The sequence below is a fragment of the Hydra vulgaris genome, chromosome 12 (genome assembly GCF_038396675.1).
Source record: "Hydra vulgaris chromosome 12, alternate assembly HydraT2T_AEP".
NCBI classification, from domain to species: Eukaryota; Metazoa; Cnidaria; class Hydrozoa; order Anthoathecata; family Hydridae; genus Hydra; species Hydra vulgaris.
In genome coordinates this window covers 50,163,202-50,180,542 of record NC_088931.1, presented here as the reverse complement: position 1 = coordinate 50,180,542, position 17,341 = coordinate 50,163,202, and the positions used below count along the sequence as shown (strand labels likewise).

The 17,341-nt window shown below is 28.8% G+C and overlaps 1 long non-coding RNA gene across 1 annotated transcript; it reads left to right on the top strand.

Moving 5' to 3' along the window:
* The first annotated feature begins 7,910 nt into the window (after nucleotides 1–7,910).
* LOC136087799 (uncharacterized) lies at nucleotides 7,911–15,278 on the top strand. The gene is made up of 2 exons (XR_010642080.1): nucleotides 7,911–8,050; nucleotides 14,990–15,278. It is a non-coding gene; the product is annotated as an uncharacterized LOC136087799 (long non-coding RNA).
* The last annotated feature ends 2,063 nt before the right edge of the window (nucleotides 15,279–17,341 follow it).

Below are 17,341 nucleotides of genomic sequence, written 5' to 3'. Positions count from 1 at the left end.
TTGTTAAACTCGTTTACAATTTCGTTTGGTTCATATATATTTGTTTTATTTATTTTAATTACTTTAGGAAGGTAGTTTGAATTTGTTTTTTGTTTTCCTGTTATTTCTTTCAACGCTCTCCAAGTATTTTTTGAGTCGTTTTTAAATTTACTAATTAAATTTGAATAATAATTTTTTTTTAGTTTTTTACGAATTTTTTCAAATAAATGTTGGTAATTTTTGTATTTTTGTTGGTTTACATCTGATTTTGTTTTTAAATATTTTATCTATAGTTTCTGTTTGATTTTAGAGGATTTTCTAAGTCCTTTGGTAATCCAAGGACTATTCAAGGTTTTTTTTTTTGTTATTTGTTCACAAAGTGGAAAGTTTGCATTGTATATTGAGAAGAAAGTATCAAAGAACTTATTATATATTGTATTTGCGTCATCACTAAAGTTAATATGATTCCAATGCAGAAGTGATAATTGATATTGAAAGGATTTTATATTGTTTTCAATTGGATATCAAAGAATTCGACTCTATTACCAGAGATCCTCAAACTAATATGGTTAAGCCTATCGTTGTGTTTAGCGTCAGTGGAGGACCCGACGAAAATCCCAGATACCAGAAAGTAATTGAAATCGGGATTCACCATTTCTTGAAGAATAACCTTGACGCTCTTTTCATCATGACAAACGCTCCAGGCCGCAGTGCATTCAACAGAGCTGAGCGACGAATGGCACCTCTAAGTAAAGAATTATCTGGGGTGATTCTTCCGCACGAACATTACGGAACTCATCTTGATTCTCAAGGTAATTACATTGACAAAAGTTAATTTGTAAAAATAATAATATAATTTTTAACCTATAATAACCAACATATCTTTTAAAATCAGGCAGGACAATAGATGAAAATTTAGAAAAACGTGAAATTAGAAATGTGTAAATCGTTCTTGTTGTCGGACTATTAGAAGCTCTTACTTTACTCTAATTAGAGCAAGATTTCTTGCGCCACCTGTCCATGTCAACCAAACGAGAGACGGGCTTAAAGCAGTAGATGTCTCAGAAGGAGCAAAAGGGTTTGCCAAAAATTGACAGTTTGACAAAGGGGGGAGGGGGAATTGAAAAACTGAGAAAAAACACTGAAATCATTTATGGATGACCCCTAAAAAACATACTTCTTAAACAATAATTATAAAAGTCTTTTCATTGAAATTGTAAATAAAAAATTTCGAAATATTTTAATCGGATGCGTTTATCGTCCACCAAGTGGTAAAATCAAATCATTTCAAACTTTTATCAAAAATGCGATTGAAAAAATAAATAAAAAAAATAATTGGAGATAAATAGGAGACATGAACCTTGATGCTCTAACTTATTCAAAGTCTCCGAAAACAAAATCCTTTTTTGATATGCTTCTTAAATTTAATGTCTTGTCAGCAATTAATAAGCCAAAACGAGTGTCAAAGACCTCGGCAACGGCATTAGACAATATTTTAATTAATAATTACCTGGAAATGGAATTTGAAACCGGAAATTTTATAACTGATATTAGCGAACACTTTCCGATATTTATAAAAGTAAGAAATTTAAAAGCCATGTCTAATTGTGAACCAAAAGTTATACATTTGAAAAAACGCAATCTTAAAACAAGTAATACTAATGAATTATCGATTAGACTAAAACAAGAAACGTGGTCCAACGTGTATAGATGTCATAACACTAACGAAGCTTATAGGAATATAGAAATATAGCTAAAAAATTAATATTTTTTTAGATATATTCCTAGATTGCTTTAATGAAACCTGTCCTCAAGAGAACATACAAATTAAGACAAAAGCAGTTGCCAATCCGTGATGGATAAATCACTGATGAAATGCTCAAAAAAGAAGCAAAAACTCTATAATAAATTTTTACAAAATAAAAACAATGAAAATGAGATATACTACAAAAATTATAAATATTTTTACCAAAATCTTATCAAAAAGGCTAAATTAAATACTACAGTAATCAAATTATTAAATGCAAATCTGATAATAAGAAAACGTGGTCCATCATTAATGAGATAATGGGAAGGAAAAGAAAATTCAACTTCTTTACCAAAAAAAATTAATATTAACAACACTGAAATATTCTGTAAAAAACAAATCTCGGAACAATTTAACAAATATTTTATAAATATTGGTCCTAATCTCGCTAATAAAATAAGTCCAACATCTGATTCATTTAAAAACTACTTAAAACCCGCAAATAACGCTATCATGTATAAAAATGAATTCAACTATAAAGAATTTGAAGAAGCCTTTTCCTCTTTAAATAAAAAGAAAGCACCAGGGTTTGATGAAATAACTAGCGATTTAGTTATCTTCAATAAAATCAGTCTAAGCAGACCTCTGATTCATATACTTAAGCTCTCAATAACATCGGGGATTTTCCCTAATGTACTTAAATTAGCAAAAGTAATTCCTATTTTTAAATGCAATGAACATTCAGACATAACCAATTATAGACCTACATCCATACTTTCTGTATTTTCAAAACTTTTTGAACGTGTAATTTATAATAGAATCTATAATCACTTCACTAAAAACAAATTATTTTACCCAAACCAGTTTGGATTTCAAAAAAACTTCTCAACAGAGCATGCAATCATTGAATTAGTTAATCAAATAACTGATGGTTTTAAACAAAACAAATTTACTCTAGGAGTATTTATTGACTTATCAAAAGCTTTTGGTATAATTAACAGCACTATGGTATAATTAATAAAACTAACAATTGGATTAAAAGCTATATTACCGATAGAAAACAATACGTGTGTAATATACAATCTGGAGTTTTAAATGTTTATGTGGAGTCCCCCAAGGATCTATCCTTGGTCCAATCCTATTTTTAATTTATATAAATGATTTTTACAATGCATCTTTAAAACATAATTCAGTCATGTTTGCTGATGATACAAATATATTTCTTACTAACCACGGTGCATAGGAACATACTCTAAGACCTTGCAACACATCCCCAGAGATTTTATTTTTGATTATCATTAGAAAACATTTCCTCATTCAAAAAATGTAAACGACAGTGGGGGCCTGGGAAGAAAACACACATTTTAGGACAGTGCCCAGGAATTTTTTTGTTCAAGATAGGTAGCTAATAAGCATGGGGCATACTCAAATTTTTAGTATGTTGATACTGGTAGCAAATGAGGATGACTTGCAAAAAATTAAGGTAATTGAAGCTAAACCAACCCCGCCCCGATCCCTAACTGCCCCCTTCCTAGAACTACGTCTCCTTTAATCGTAAATTTTTTTTTTGTTCTATCATAAAGTAGATCAAAATTCATCGACAGATTTCAAATTTCATCAAAAAATCTCTTTTCGTTTAAGATTTATAACAATGCAAAGCCTAAATTTACCCCCTGAAATAACCTTAAAGGTCTCAACTTTTAAACGAAAAATTTTTTTTTGATCTAATTTGAAATCTGTCGATGAACTTTGATCTAGTTTAATATAAAACAAGCAAAAAGTTGAAAAGTGATTTTTGGAACCATACCCTAGGGGGGATTCGGGGAATCTTCTCGAACACCACAAAATCATGCCCATGCCCCATATTTAGATTTTCAGAAATATTTGTGATAGATTTATCAATTTTATTTTTTAAAGTTTTTAAAAATTTTTGTTTAACATTAAAATTTACAGACGGATAAGTAATTTTTATTACTTTCTATTTACATTTTTATTGAAATAAAAACAAAGCAAAGCAACCTCTAATTATTAACAATTAGTAAAAGTTAGCAGTTGCTAATTGTTAACAGTTGCATAATAACTCTTTGCACCCGTTGATATACGAACTGAAAGCATGTTTTTAGCCATTATATTGACATGTGTTTATAGGCATTATATTGACATTTGATTGATATAATCGATATATCATGCCAATATTATCAATCCATATCAGAAGTTTTTATTTGAAGCATTCATTTAAAATGCCTAAACATGCAAAAGAACATATTGATTTTGTAAAAAAATTTTGCATTTGCTGCTTCAGGAAAGGCACGGATTTAAGACCAATAAATAACCCTGACACAACTTATTTAAATCTAAATAAAAAGAAAAATGACTACTCAAACCTTATCAAAACTATATTCTGGAAAGATTATTCAGCGGATAATCCTGACCTTCCTACCATGCTTTGCTCAAAATGTAGAAAAAAGCTTGCAGGGACTGATCTTTACTTCATTATGCGGCCGTGTTATGAAGGTAATTATAACTATATTGATGTTTAATTTACTTCATTTAAAATTTAGTTTCGCTATTTTAGTTATTATAGTTGTCATACAAGTGCTATAAAATTTAGACCTGAATACCAGAGTTATTAGAGGGAAAAAATGTGAATATTTTATTTGTGAAAATGGGCGCAAATCAAAAATGGAAAAAATATTGGCCCCAATGGTTGATTGTGTTTCGGGAAAGCTTGTTTATCAAGTCGCTGAAGATGTTTCAAATAAACCTGCAGAAAGACTAGTTTGTCAACATTGTTATGCCCAAGTGGGACAGGGAATTCCACATCCCTGTACGAAATTATAAAGACAAAAGAATTTGACTGCCATTGTAAAATCAACATCCCCAACAACGCAAGGAAAAGTTCTGTCCAGCTCTATCAAAGATTTCAGCACAAATGACTCAGAGAACACCTTAGTTTTGAAAACCTTTGGTCCGAAGCAACTCACTGTCTCTTTCGGAAAGACTGAGGTTAAGAAACCTTTCTTTTCTTTAGATAAATTGAACAAACTTCAATTAAAACTACATTCCAGGTAAATTTTTGTTGCTTAAAAATACTTTTAAAAATAAATTTGTTATGAGTTTAAAGCTAATTTTTGTAATAACTTTATTATGATTTATAAGTAATCGCAACATGATTGAAGTTGCACGATTTCTGAGAAGTGAGGCAGGACGAAAAAGTGTGGAATCCGGTTTCAATATTAAACTGATTGAGAACAACGAAATAATTGGAAATTTATTCAATTGTGATAAACTCCCATTGCTATTAAAATTAAAAAAAAGCGAAGAGGTAAGTAAACTATTTCCAAAAAAATTATTTTATAGCTAGATTGCAATTTGTATTATTCATTTTGATTTTTTATGAATGTATAGTTGGTAGAAAAAGATACTCCTATTGTGTATTGCAATGACATTAAGAACTCTAAGCAATGGTACTTCATCACAGAAGTCAAGAAACAAATGATGTTGATATCAAATTAGGTGTAGATGGAGGGCAGGGATTCCTAAAAGTTACACTGTCAATAACCCTAAAACCAGAGTTAAAAAATAATAAAATTCCAGAGAAACTGAGCAAGAGTGACGGATATGCGTGCAAAGATTTTAAAGATTCCACAAAACTATTATATTGGCCATTTTGCCTTCATTGAACGAAAAATACCATAACTTGCGGTTAATATTGGATAAGCTAAACATTTCATCCTTAGATTACACAGTATCTGAAGATCTAAAGATTTTGCTTCAAATGGTTGGAAAACAAACTGCAACATCAAAACACCCTTGTCCGTATTGCATGACGTCATCTCCTGACTTTCAAAAAGCTGATCATTATACTCTAGAGCCTTTGTGTACATTGTAGGACCAATGGATGGCTGATGGTGCAAATTTAAAAAAAGCTAAAAAATACACTAATGTTGTTAACTCCCCTTTATTAACAGGCAACAAAAACAAAAAAATACTAGAACTTGTAAATATTCCTGGACTACATATACTGCTAGGTGTTGTAGACAAAATTTTAAAAGAGATTGAAAAAAATTTATTTGAAAACAAGGAGTGTGGGTTACAGTTTGTTAATCAATATCTGTCTAAAATAAACATCTGCAGAGTGTCCTATCAAGGGCAGCATCGTTTGGAAGGCAATGCTTGTCATAAATTGCTTAAAAGCATAGACAGCTTTGAACTGTTTTTTCAAGAGTTTAGTCTTGGAGTTTCCACTGCCAAATATATTAAGGTACTTAGAGATTTTGAAAAAATAGTCCATAGTTGTTTTGGAAAATCATTAAGCTCCACGTATGTTAAAGATCTAGAGGAGTTCTCTACGAGCTATAGAAATCTAAGGGCTACAATTCCTTTGAAGGTACACATAATTGAGCAACATGTTATTGAATTTATCAACATGAAAGGTGGAGTCTTTGGTATGATAAATAACTTTTAAATTTGATTAAAAATAATTTATAATCTTTGTAATTAAATACTCTATTTCAACAGTTGAATCGTAAAATTTGCATAATTTACGACGAATATTTATTAAATAAACTTGCATTTCTTTTGTACTTCTACTGTTCTATAGGCTTAGGTTACTGGACTGAACAAGCTCTCGAATCCATTCATCAGGATTTCAATCAGTTTTGGCGAATTAGAAAAGTTGGAGAGCACAGCCCAAACTATATAGAGGCGCTGAAAAACGCGGTTGTTGCTTACAACTACAAGCACTTTTAAGGTAGCTTTCTATTTGCAGGAATGTAGTTTGTAAAAAGTAAAGTGTTAAATCTCCTATAAACAAACGTTTAGTATGACTTTGAAATATAAAATATCAATCATAATGTAACCATAAAAATCAGAGTTTTTTTTTTTTTACTGTAATAAATAATTGTAGCAAACCCTTCTCGACCCCTTTTAGCCCTTCCCAGGGTATGGTTCCAAAAAACACTTTTCAACTTTTTGCTTGTTTTATATTAAACTAGATCAAAGTTCATCGACAGATTTCAAATTTCATCAAAAAAAAATTTTTCGTTTAAAAGTTGAGACCATTTAAGGTTATTTCAGGGGGTAATTTTAGGCTTTGCATTGTTATAAATCTTAAACGAAAAGAGATTTTTTGATGAAATTTGAAATCTGTCGATGAATTTTGATCTACTTTATGATAGAACAAAAAAAAAAATTTACGATTAAAGGAGACGTAGTTCTAAGAAGGGGGCAGTTAGGGATCGGGGCGGGGTTGGTTTAGCTTCAATTACCTTAATTTTTTGCAAGTCATCCTCATTTGCTACCAGTATCAACATACTAAAAATTTGAGTATGCCCCATGCTTATTAGCTACTTATCTTGAACAACAAAATTCCTGGGCACTGCCCTAAAATGTGTGTTTTCTCCCCAGGCCCCCACTAAAAAAAGTTGTCGTTTACATTTTTTGAATGAGGAAATGTTTTCTAATGATAATCAAAAATAAAATATCTGGGGATGTGTTGCAAGGTCTTAGAGTATGTTCCTATGCACCGTGTAACAATGATATCAAGAAATTATACTTAGATATGAATATTGAAATAAATAAAGTAAACAATTGGTTTAGAGCTAACTAACTCTCACTTGACTCAGAGAAAACAAACTATATATTATTCCATAAAAAAATACAAAAAGAAAACCTTCCTCTTAAGTTACCTGACCTTATCTTAAATGATAACTTAATTAAAAAACAAGCCAGTATTCGATTCTTAGGAGTTTTTGTTGATGAGAATTTATCCTGGCTTCCTCAAGTAAGATATATTCGATCTAAAATCACTAATATAATTGGTATGATGTATCAAGTTCGCTCATATATCAATAAACAAAACTCATTGCTTCATCAGCTATGCAAACATAACATGGGCGAGTACGCAACCATCAAAACTTAAAAAAGTTAATAGTCTACAAAAACATGCAGAATCATTTACTCTAAAAATAAGCGTAAAAACCTGAAAGATATGAAAATGATGGATGTTTTTGAAATAAATATCTTTAAAAAAAATCAGCATTTAATTTTTATGTATCAATTCAATAATAATCTCTCTCCTGCAAACTTTAATAACAAGTTTGAAATAAACATAAATGAAAACTATTATCTAAGAGCAAATATTAGTAACTCATATAAACTGCCTCAAAACTTTAATAAATATGCTGAATAAAGCATTGCGAGGACCAAATATATGGAATAGTTATCAAAAAGGATTCAAATGTATGACAAAGTCATTAAGTTCATTTAAGTTTCTAATAAAAAGGGAAAATTTTAAAATTTGAGAATCATTTTTGCTTAAAGGTATCACCAAGTAATTTTAATTATTTTAGTATTTATTTTATTTAATCTTTTTTTGATTTACTAATTAGCGAAGCAGTTATATGCCCATTTTTAATTTTTTTTTTTTTTTTAATTTAATATCTATATTCTATTAAAAACGTATATTCTACGGACATATTTTTTTCTTGTATATAGATGTTGATTATTTATTGTTAAACAGCAAAAAAAGAAAAAAAAGAAAAAAAAAAGAAAAAGTAACTTTTTTAAACAGAAAAAAAAATCTTATAACACACTCAGCTTAAAAGTTTAACTAATAATGAGGATAGACAAAATAAAAAGTAATCTTATTTAAAAATTTATTTATTTTTCGATACAAGTGGATATCGCTTAAAATGTTTCTGTTTATTTTATTTTGGAAATAATATCAAATTTAATAACGTAAGAATACATTTCTTTTAAAAATATCTCTCTTAAACTATGTTCTCGCAGTACTTTATGAGGAGACCAATGCACTATGTGTTTTGGGGTGGCCAAAATACAAAAAAAAGTTGTCTCAGATTTTTGAAATCTAAATTCCTACTGCTTTAAAATACTCAGATTAAGGAAAATACAAAATATTTTTACTCTGGTGATAGTAATCCCAGAGATAGTGACCATCAAAGTCAAAAATGGTTGCCAAATTTAAGTTTTCAAAAAAAATTATATGTTTTTGTTTTTCTTGCAGTGTTTCGTGAATAATTTTTTTTTCTGCTAATTTATTTATATATTAAAGAGTATCAAATTATATACGTCTTAAGATGTTCAAAAATTTTTTTTTTTTCTTTTTCAATTTTCATGATGTTTCAAGCCGAAAAAAAAGTTTAAATCACAACTTCCAACTTCCGCGAACTCGCAAAATATATAGTATCAAAAGATATCGACCAAATTATTATTAAATAACGTGGGATTGAGTCTATTTTTAAGAAATTAAAAAATTAGCTGCGACTTTTTGCGACTATGATAGAAATTTCTCTTTGAAGTTTGCGCTACCTGAATTATAGCCAATTTAAAATTTTTTTTTTTCCTAAGTGATAATTGATCAAAAGTCTACATAAGACTTTTTGTATTCAATAATCAATTGAAAATTATAGTTTATTATTGATAATTGACATTTAACTTGGTAATTATTTGCATATGTGTTATTATCCGATGCTTAAAATTAACACTCCATGCTTGAAATTAGCATAATTAAAAAAAAATAATTAAAAAGTTAAAAGAATAAAAAGTTATACATTCTACTAAAATCAAAAGCAAAGATTTTACAACAAAAGATATTATTAGCTGTTTCAAATATTCAACAAAAGAAGAAAATATAAACAATGCTTTACTTTTCATTATCTCTAGAGTTTGTATGAGTTATGGTAAAAAAGAAAACTTGTTACAAATGTTAAATGAAGTTTCATCGAATTACCAAAGACTTTGGAGAGATTCATCAGGAAACACAGTTTTTTTTTAAAAGAAACACAAAAAATGGTTAAATCAAAAGTTTGAAATAGACTTCTCGTCATTGGAATTGGCACAAAATATAAAAGGTGGACCAAAAAAAGATTTTGATGATATGAGTAAGAGAAGTAAACGTCGGATAATTGCAAGAGAGCATACAAATTCAAATTTTGATTCAATTGAAAAATCATTGCTTATAGCCCATAAAAAAGTATATAATCAAAAAGATTTTTTTTTATTCAATGTGTTAACACATGTTATCAAAAAGCATAAAGATTCACATCATATGTTTGCTCAGTTGACAAATTACAATGATAAAATGACAGCTGAAGAAGCGGCTGCAATAATAATTGATGTAGATCTTAGCGTATCTGGCTATAAACGAATCCAACAGGCATCTAAAATAAGATATCCATCATATTCAACAGTTGAAAAAACCTTTAAGTTGTGTGGTCACAGAATAATCACTTGGAAGTCAGTGATTTAAGAGTCAAAGTAGATTTACAAGTACTTATGAAAGAATTTTTAAAATGAGGCAAAAAGAAATAATGAATTATTTGGATATCAGTAACAAACTAAGTGAAAATATCTTGCTTTTAAACAGTTGGGGTATGGATGGATCTACTGGGCAGCCTTCGTTCAACCAAGAGTTTTCCGATTCTGTTGAAAGTCAAGATTCAAGCATGTTTGCAGTTGTAACAACACCTTTGAGGCTTAGTGTATCAAATTCAAAAAGTGACTTTTTGTGGACCAACTTAATGCCTCATAGTGTAAGATTTTGTAGGCCAATTGAACTTCATTTCATCAAAGAAACTGTCGTAGTCGTTTTAGGAAAAAAACGTCAAATAGAAAATGAAATTTTGGATTTGCATTCAGTGAATATTGAATTGGTTAATGTAAAGTTTGTTATTATTGATTTCAATTTTATTTTGTGCATGATTGATTGAAAGGTTTTAGGAATTATAACTAACACATCGTCAACGCAGTGCTGTTGTATTTGCGGAGCTACACCAATTACAATGACTTGTTTGAAGAACTTTCTAAGTGGATTTACAGCAAAAAAAGGTACACTTATCTATGGCATATCTCCGTTACACAATTGGATAAGATTTCTAGAGTGTCTTTTACATATTTTTATACCGACTCGAGTTCAAAAAATGGAGAGTAACCAAAGAACTCAAGACAGTATACGATAACAAAAAAAAATTTATCCAAGAAAACAAAAAGAAATGTTCAAAAGGAAGCATCTCCGAGTTGATTTTCCCACAGTTAGTGGAGCAGGAACATCTACCACCGGAAAAGTTTGCAGAAAAGCATTCTCTGACCCAAAAGAACTAAGCGAAATATTAGGGATTAATAAAACAATTATTAAAATGTTCAAAAATATCTTAATTGCAATAAGTTGTCAGGAAACATTGAATCCAGAGTTATTTGAGCTATACTGTAAAACAGTATACCGTCGATATTTAGATCTGTATGATTGGTATAAAATACCGTCAACAGTTTACAAAGTTCTTGCACATGAAGCAGAAATAATGAAAACTCGCCAGTTCCTTTGGGAGTTTTAGCCGAGGAAGCATATGAATGCCGAAACAATTGTTAAAGACGACATCGTGAACTACATGCTCGTAAATGTTAAAGACAAGCAAATTTTAAAGACGTCTTTAACCGTGCAATAAGATTATCCGATCCTCCTATTAGTTCTATCTCCTTGGAATTTAGACGGACGAAGAAAATTGTGCTCAAACTTCCAGAAAAAGTAAAGAGTATTTTAATTTTAGAAGTGGACAATAAAGAATCAATAAAACTGACAGAACTAGAATCCTCAGATCTAGAATTATCGGAACCAACAGAAATTATTAATTTAGAAGATAAAATAATGAACGATTTAGAAGCTACTAATGAAGATTATTTGACAGATGAAAACATTGACGTGTGAAATAAATATAGCAATATTAAAAGTAAAAATTGTGAAAAATTATAACTTTAAAAAAAGTTTTTTAAATATTCTCTTTTTAAAAATTAAAGCAAAGTTACAAACAAGTTTGTAACCTTTTATAGAAGTACTAGTGTCCTCTTAGGTATTTATGGCCTACACAGTTTACTAATTAGGTCTGTGAAGGTAATGGGTTATCTTTGCAAGTTACCTGCTCCAACGAAACAATATAATTAATAATAAATAATATAATCAGTGGCGCGGCTAGTTGTTCGGAGTTGTCCTAAAAAATAGCCATAAAGCTGTAATAAAATATCACATCAGCCTAAAATATCAGGTCCCTCATAGAAAAATTAAAAAACGAGAATGCACTTTCGATTTATTGCACTTAGAAGTGTATCCAATACGTCCGAAACCTTCAAGCACATAAACAAATAAACAACATTAAAAAAAGAAACGAGATTCACTGATATATATATATATATATATATATATATATATATATATATATATATATATATATATATATATATATATATATATATATATATATATAATATACTTAATATTACAGTATATAATATTAAGTCAGGTAAGGTTATCCTGCTACTGACAACATGTAACCCGTACAACCTGCTTCATGCCCTGCTGCCTTGTAGGAAACGCTTTCTTAGGGAAAGGCTAGGCAACTCATACTTAAAATACCCCATGTCTTGGGGCTCTTGGTTAAGTAAAGGCTAGAAATGATGTTTTGATAAAAATACTTATTTTGGGCAGATGTTGAATGCACCCGGCTACTGTCTTGTAAAAGGCCTACTAGACAGATTCTGTCTGTTGATCAGCCTCGCACCCCTTCTTCATCTATTAGACAGGCGCAGATGTATTTTTTAATACATTGTTTTCAGTTTAGGATGTTAAATGCTGGATCTTCTTGACTCAATGCATGGGTTTTGCTTGTGTCTCTGTTTTTATGACTAGGCAACTCATTCTAATGAATACTAATCTCCTAATGAGGGTAAAGCTTTATGGTTCTGAGGCTGGCTGGTAGTCAGGTTTCCCGAACTCTGTGGTAGCTCTCAGAGAGGCTGGTTTCCTCAACAGCTGAAAAATATCTTAATAGAGTTTTAATAGTGCCATGTAGCGCATGGATGGTGTGCCTGTTTTGTTAATTGAAAGTTGTTTTAGTTTTGGGAGCAAGTGAAAATATCATAATAGAGGGACTTTTTTCTACCAAACAAAAAAGTTGTAAGTTAGTTTTTGTTTTTATCATTATTTAAAAAACATTTTTAAAGCAGTATTACGGGCTATCAGAACAGGTTAGAATTAGACTAGATTGATATGAAAAAATAAATTTTGTTATAAAAAACTGGTTTTTAGTGCAAATGAATGTTATAAAAAAGCTTACAACAATGTTCCAGGTATATGTGTCCTATCATATATCAAATATAATTGGATCAAATATCACCTAATCGGATCAAAGCTTAATATACAAAACTATATAACGAAAATGGAAGCAATAAAAATGCAGTCACGTAGTTTTTTTTGATTAATTACAAAATATTTCTTTGTATTAAAGGAAGGAATGATTGCTCTCAACATTATATTCGCCCATGTAAAGCCATCTTTCCCTGATCCACATATCAATTTAGCAGCATTGGTCACAAGTTAACACAGCATTCAACACTTTGTGTGTGGTTTGGGTAAGCATCTTTAATAGGTACATCAACAATTGAATGGATCTGTTCTGTTGTTGATGTATGATTTGATTGTTGATTAGATCTATTCTGTTGTTGAATGGTAGTCTTGTGACTTAAACAATATTCCAGTTAATTAGATCATCTTACTCACTAACGTTTGAGTCAATTCTGGTTTTAGCAAAACATAATCAATCACTTGATGGTTTCATATTCATCTGAATTGCCTGCTTTTGTTGTATCAACTTTTCTCTGTTTTTCTATTATTCAAATTTTTCTATTATTTAAAGCAAACTTTCTTTCAATTCTTTTTTGTTTTAAAATTAACAGCTTTGTGGAATTTAATTTTGATTTACACATTTACAATCTGCAATTATATATCCAGAAAAGTCATCTTTAGGAAGTTGGCAGTTACAGTTATAAAACAAATTTTGAATAACAAAAATTTACTATAAACTTTTTGTAATTGTACTGTACTTGATTTTGATATATTGAAATTATATATCACAAATAATATATAGTTTCAATTTATAATTTGTGATTTTATTAATGATTTTTGCATTTTGTGCATTTGGTTTTTCTTTGGGTTTTCTTTGGAAACAAAAATATAGTGGCTGCTTTTTTCGGTTTTAACGCCTGATGTTTTTAAGGTTGATTTGTTGATTTTTGTTGTAGTTGAATCAATTTTAATTAACTATTAACACTTAAAAAAATGTTATACGACATTTCAAAACTATGTTTATCATATCCACTTTAACAATATATTTACTAAAAATAATTCCGCTTGAACAATATCTTTACTAAAAAATCATTATTAAAGAAAATACAATAAATATTATAACGTAGCAAAATTTCAAAAAATCAAATAAAACCAGAATCAAATGTATAAAAATAATAAATTGATCAAAAGATTCATTAAAAAATTTTAATATTTTAAGATTCATGACATGTAAAATAACAGGTTATTTTAAGATTCATGACATGTAAAATAACAGGTTATTTTAAGATTCATGACATGTAAAATAACAGGTTATTTTAAGATTCATGACATGTAAAATAACAGGTTATTTTAAGATTCATGACATGTAAAATAACAGGTTATTTTAAGATTCATGACATGTAAAATAACAGGTTATTTTAAGATTCATGACATGTAAAATAACAGGTTATGCAGCTAATAAAAGAATAAATTGATATGTCAAAAAAAATGAAAAAAGTTATCAGTTTAAATTTGTTATTAAATATTGCACTTTTATACTATTATGATTAAAGTATTAAGTTAAATTCGAAAATATTTTTTGGCAATCCAAAGTGGATCCTTTGAAATAACTCTTCAATATAAACTTGGATCTTTTACTGCCTGAACCCTCAAAGTTTGATAGAATGTGTTTTCAACAATATTAAGTCTATAATTAAAACTTCAGATTAATAGGATAACTGGAAGTAGTTTAAATAGATGGCCTCAAGCAAGCAAGCAAAAACGTAGTTGATTAAAAGAATTTTAAAAAATGGAGCATTTACATTTTTTACTTTTTTTAAATTTTTTTTGCACAAATTACTTTCATTTATATAAAGGTAGAGTACAACAGTTTTTCTTGTAAATATTTTTGATAAAAACTGTTTTCACCCAAGGCTAATGGTGGTCCTTTCCCCAAAAAAAAGTGTTAAGTAAATATTTTTTTTTAAATAAAAAGCCATTATCACCACATTATAATAATATTTGAATAATGCTTTTCTAGAAAGCAAAAAACTATTTATTTCTTTTTTGAACTAAAAGTTGTTTCTACTGTGTAAACTCTGTGGTGAGGTATTTAAAGTAAAATTAATTTGAAACTAAATCTTTTTTAGGCGCATGGGTGGACACTTTGAATAATGGAGAGAAAGTTGGCTTTATTGCTAGCATGTTTTTTTTTTCTGCTTGTTGCTATAATCTGCATTATCATCCGAAAGTTCATAAAAAGAAAATATTTTTATAAGAACTGCCCATTCTCGCAATATTCTCAAAGAGAACCAGTTTTATCATCGCTTGTTAAAAAAGACTTATTTGATGAGAAAGCTTAGTTGTATTTGATTATTATTAATTGTGAAGATGATTATTTTATTTTCATTGTTTAGATTATAAAATTTATTTAAACTCTTTTTTTTACTGTGTTTTTTTTTAGTTATTTAAGATTTTATTTTTCTTAATAAAGCTATAATATTTTTTGCAATAAACTTTTTTTTTATAAATTTATCATTTTCTTGACTGTTTTTACCGACTTAGTGCGCGCTTAATATGGTAGCATGCTACCAGGTAGTCTATAAATGGATCTTAATACCTCTTTTTACTACTCTATTTTTAATTTTGTCCTACAGATAAACTTGCTGCCTCGATAAATGCTTTGATAAATAAATTTCTATCAGTCTTATTTATAGAAGCAGAGATCTTAATGGCAGAAATCAACGTTATTAATCAATTTTTTAAATTTAAACTTCAGACTTTTGGATTTAAAGTCGAGTGCAAGAACTATAATACTTTTCCAAAATATAAACATCCGTTTTGAACACTGATATTAAAAAAAAAAGTTTTTGTAACTGAAACAAAATTTGGTCAACTTGTAAACATTAGTAAATAGGTAAAAAAAATTAAATAAATAAGGTATATAGTTTAAAGTTTTCGCGTTTGCGTAGAAACAAAATTTGTTTTTTGATGTTTTTAAATCTAAGACTATTTTAGTTTTAATAAGGTCATGCGAAAAATCCATGCGGTGCAGGGTTGATAAGTATTATATTTGTCACGGAAGGAAATAGATACACTAAACAGTAAATTAAAAAAAGGCATACATAGTTCTGATAATATATTACAAACTTTCTCTAAAACGATAGTAATTGGGTTAAAAAGAGTTCTGAAGTTTCTATAATAGGTCTTCGAAACTTGCGTCACGGAAGGAACATAGAATCGCTGTAAAATCAACTTTCTACTTTGGGCTTAGATTCTATCAAACTTAATAGAGATACAGCAAAACAATTTTCTTTAAACTGATATAAGACCTTTAAGTTAGATTTACAAAATTGTTCTTTGCTAATGATTAATTTTTTTTTTTTACTCCAAGTCAATTATATATAGTACTCAAAAAACAAAAAGTACACATTCATGAAGTTATCATATATCTCTTTTTTAAACAAATAAAAACATAATTGACTTGGTCAATAACTTTCTTTTTCTCTTTCTGCTTCTCCGTGTCAACGGTTTAAAAACATATGATGATTTTGTTGAAGGTGCTGTTAAAGTATAAGTCAATTAAATTTGAATTTAATCTTCTATATGGTGAACCTTTAAACTTTTTAAGGTAATTCTCATTATTAATTTCCTTCACTCCAAATAAATATTCCTTCTAACTTTGTGAACCAGGTTTTCCCATATTTTTTAAATTAGTTATGACCTGAAAGTAAAAAGGAACAAAATCATAAAATAAAGTTATACATCTGTAAAACAAACTCAATCAAGAAGTAGACCAAATGTCACGAAAGGACACACATTCATTTAATATGTTTGTACTTCTGTGATGACAAGTATGATTATAGGTTGACATTAAAGGCTTGGTGTGGTGCAACCTTAGTTTAATTTTGCTAATGAAAAATGTATGTTGGAATAGTTTGAATATGTTTTTTTTTTTCATGTTTTATGTCACTTTTCAATCCTTTCCTGCGTTTGTTTTTCTGACCTTTAATTCTGCTTTTAGTTGGTTCTGTACTTTGGGTATCATTTTACAAAAAATATTTTAATGTATTGTTGCTATAGCTACTTGGTGTAGTAATTTTGTTGGGCACACTATTCACGCTGTTTAAAGGTTTTAAAATTTGTTAAACCGAACTTTAAATAGCTTCAAATGATTTAAAGTTATTTATCAATTATTATAATTATCTATATTATCTATATAACAGTTTGAAAAGCTTGTGCGTCAAAATTACTTAACCAGGTTCTCAAAAAATGACGATATATTTTTGTACATTTTTTTTTGTGTATACTTTATAAATACTCAAGTACTTGAAGATATTTACACGCTAAAAAAAAGCAAGAAATTTTTACCTCAAGGTAATATATGTGATATACCCTTAGTAAGGTATAATTTTCTCTCTTTTAAGGTAGAAAATTATGCCTTTAAGATTTAAAGGTAGATAAATTATATCTTACTAAGGTTATATCACATATCCTACCTT